Here is a 3,813-nt window from a genome sequence, read left to right as displayed (position 1 = left end):
ACACGGAATTTTTAGCCGTAGATATGTCGGCAACTGGAATAACAGGATGGGTATAGGCTGGTGACGGTTAACAGACTACTGACTCAAAGAAGTAGAGCAACCCGCGCTTTGTTGTGAATTCCTTGTTGCTTATTCTAATATACGCGCGATTATTTCATGCCATTCGCATACAAATGGTCATGGACTTGTGATAACGTCCCGTGCTATTTAAAGAAAATCACTTTATGATGATGCCTGCTGTGATTGCTTGAGAAAAGTACACTTAACAACTAAGCGACGAGCGTTCGGCCCTGCCTCACGACCGCAGCTGGACTCAGCTGATTTGCCAGTCAGTGTCTGATCAAGCCCCGGAGATGCGTCTTTGTATGCGGAAACGGACCACCGAAGACCGGCTTTCGCTATCGCGATACGCCATTACGGAACGTTCTGGAGACAGCCGATCCCCGGAACGACGGACCGCGTCCACGGCCGTGTCGAGTGTCTTCCTCCCCCTTCGACCCGGCGGCTGGTGCCGGACCATGCCCGCCAGGCCTGGAAGTGAGGCCCGGCCGGGGCCAGATCCCCGGGACGACGGCCCGCGTCCACGGTCGTATTGAGTGTCTTCCTCCCCCTCGACCCGGCGGCTGGTGCCGGACCATGCCCGCCAGGCCCGGAAGTGAGGCCCGGTCGGGGCCAGATCCCCGGGACGACGGCCACGTGATCGGGGCGCCGCGCTGTCAGGCCAGCGGCGGAAGGATGAGCGTGGCCACATGGGTCTGGGCGTGTCCTGGACAGCGGACAGTCCGTAAATAGAGTAGTAAGATGTATGCCTTGTGTGGCATTGGAAGAACAGGCTCGCGGCCGATTTTCGGCGGGCTTATTTTATATAAGCAGAGCCGTCAGCGATAGGGCTGATGCCGCTCTGGTGAATTTGCGGGATCAGATTGGTGCGTGGGGTTAGTTCCGATTCAGGATATGAGCAGCACGGCAAGATTTTGGGCTTCTCCAGTTGCGGTTTGCACAAAATATTCATACATACATACATGAATACAAAAAATATGTATTCGGTATTTGCTATGGATTCTACCTAGATTCAGCGAAAACTCGGCCCATTCCGCTGTCGATTCCAAATCCATTCGCAGTCCTCCACCAATCAGTGGTCGAGCACGATGCTGACCTGGGTGATTTGTAATGCGAAACCGCGTAAACGGTGTCCGCGTGTGACAAAGCGCGTCTTGGATCCAATAACACGTGCCAGACGCAGTCGGACAACCCTCGCGTGTGCGATAGGCGCGGCGATAGCAGACAGAGAGCTGTGGGCTGTAATTATTTGAACAAAGGTGCTGCAAGTTATATCCTTCTTGGACATGTGATGAGGGATATCAATGTAACCTCTGTGCGCGGGGCTGCAAAAAACATTGTTTGCAAACGGACCAACCATGGACCTTGTCAGGGGTAGTAATCTTAATCGAGGAGATCGATAGCTTTGTAGTGATTCATAGCTTGGACAATCGTGTCCAAAACATCGTAAATAATGTAAACAATTGGGCGGGATATTCGATCACCATAAGCAGCACTCAACGCCAGTACGTTTCTTATGATTCTCACCAGGTTCCAGCCACAGTGCCGTGTTTTCATGATCGGTTTAGAGATGACGATATTGACTGCTTGCCGATCGCTTTCTGGTAAGCGTTTTGAGGACAGACAGATTTGAGATCTGTTGGCAGGTTGTGGCTGGTCCATTCACCTTAACTGTGCCGTTTGTCGCGCGTATTCGTCTGCTCTTGATTGATGAGATCTGACATGAGTCTTAAAAACGCCCCAAATCGGGTGGATACGTGGCTTGAGCCCGAAAACAGGTGGTAGTCTGCACAGCCTTTTAAGTTCAAGTAAGAGGGGCTTAATGCTAGGTTATCTGTCCCCGGCTTTGCTCGTAATGAGTCATTACCGCCCATGTTTCAACGGTAGTGCGTCACTGGGGTTGGCACTTTGCGGAATTAATGGGGAGTGGCGACGTTTGAGCTCGATAGATAGTGAAACAAACAGTCGTTAGCGTGGTGCACTTTCACACTAATCATCGTCTGTGAGGTACTTTTATTTATCGGCCCACCAACACATGGTAGACGTTGTATCGGCAATAGCGTTCAATATTGCGCACAAAACAGTTTCCCTCCAACCTCACGTGAAGGTAGCACTGTTGTGAATGAAAACTACACAATGTTCTTGTGGTTATCGGTCGTGTGCCCCACGTTTACTCTGGGCTTCCAAGGGTTCATTCATGCATGCAAACTACAGTTGGAAAACGTCTTTCAAATATGTCGAGGCCCATTTATGTAATCGATACTCTAGGATGTACTTAACAGGTGCGCACTTCTACCAAATTCAAGCTTCTAACAGCTGTTATTGTTAGCGCGGCGCGGTCACGATGGTATTGCGCGCCAGTATTTTTCCACATTGCGTATGTTAGCTCCGATTGTCGATTCGAAGTTTGCATGTGGATAGTATTGGTGCAGCCGGGACAGTTTGGGGTAGGAGCCTATGTACCCAGATGGTGCCCAGGACCAGGCATCGCAGGATTATTAGGGCGGGAGCGAACGGCGTCAGGCCAGTTAATGATAGTTATTGAATGCGTTTTCGTATCAGTATATGCGCAGTATTATTTGACTCTAGCTGAAGTAGCCGTGGATATTGTCATAAGGGGATAGGAAGCTTGGCTTTCCATGATTAATGCCGTTTTTAATGCCGATTTCGGTGGTAATTGCTTTTAAATGCTTTTTTCCCCCTGGAAATGGCTTCACCCGCACGAAGTAACGTTCCAGATTGTGGGGTGACGTCACGGCGGGATTTCTACAACGCCACTTGACGCGTTGCTGTACATCTCCAACACACGCAGCTCAACGCGTCTGGCGCCTAAAAACCAGACCTTTCTGGTTATCGCATTACTGAGATGCACTTTCCTGGGACCGTTGGGTACAGAAATACGTCATTTGCTCGTAAGTCGATGGTATGGTTAGTGGTTTGCTCTTAAATGAATGAAGTTAAGTGACTCGCAATGTAGTATTGCACAATAGACTTAATGCAGTATTGACCTGCGTTTACAATTATTAAGCGCTTCCGGCGTTCAACGCTATTACCAAGAGAGTGAATTTCATGAACCAGTGGCGTAGCTTTAGCAGTACTTGGATTATTTGCAGCTGAAAAACATGCAAACGGCTTCACTTCATTTTTTTTTTGGGGGGGGGGGTGTGGCACAATTCGTTTAAGCCCATTAGGTAGTGGACAGTCGTTTCGCGGGTCAAAAGGTTCCAACGTTGGTTCTCGCGTAACGTCGACTGATGTAGTCTACATACTAAAACATATAAATTGTTACGACATGAACGGCCACGTATGGCGCGCACGTCTTAAAACTCCCGTTGATGTTGTAATTCTGGGACTTCCATGAGCGTCCGGCAAAGGGCCCCACATGGCAAAGCGTTTGGCGGCCTGCATGACGACCTGCCATGTAGTCCGCCAAACGCTAGCTAATGCCTGCCTGTTCATTAGACCACTGTTCATGAACAGCGGCCGCGCGGCGTCGCCCCAGTGGAACCCAGCCGGGTCTGCCGCCGATTGTTGATGCTTGTGCCGGGGCCCGACATGCACCGCGCCGTCCTGGAATGTCTGCCGGTTACTGCCCGCTGCCGGCCCAGGGAGGCCCGGCGGCCGGGCAGCCGATGATGGAGCGGTCGGTCCAGATGTCGCTCGACACGGCGGTGGCTGTCGCGCCGCCGCCGGGCGCGGCCTGGTGCGACAGGCGCGACCCCAGCTCATTCGGCTGCTCGCGGCGGTGTTTTG

Source organism: Pollicipes pollicipes, unplaced genomic scaffold (assembly GCF_011947565.3).
Source record: "Pollicipes pollicipes isolate AB1234 unplaced genomic scaffold, Ppol_2.1 Scaffold_4881;HRSCAF=5763_pilon_pilon_pilon, whole genome shotgun sequence".
In the NCBI taxonomy this organism is placed as follows: domain Eukaryota; kingdom Metazoa; phylum Arthropoda; class Thecostraca; order Pollicipedomorpha; family Pollicipedidae; genus Pollicipes; species Pollicipes pollicipes.
Note: the sequence above shows the minus strand (reverse complement) of the source record.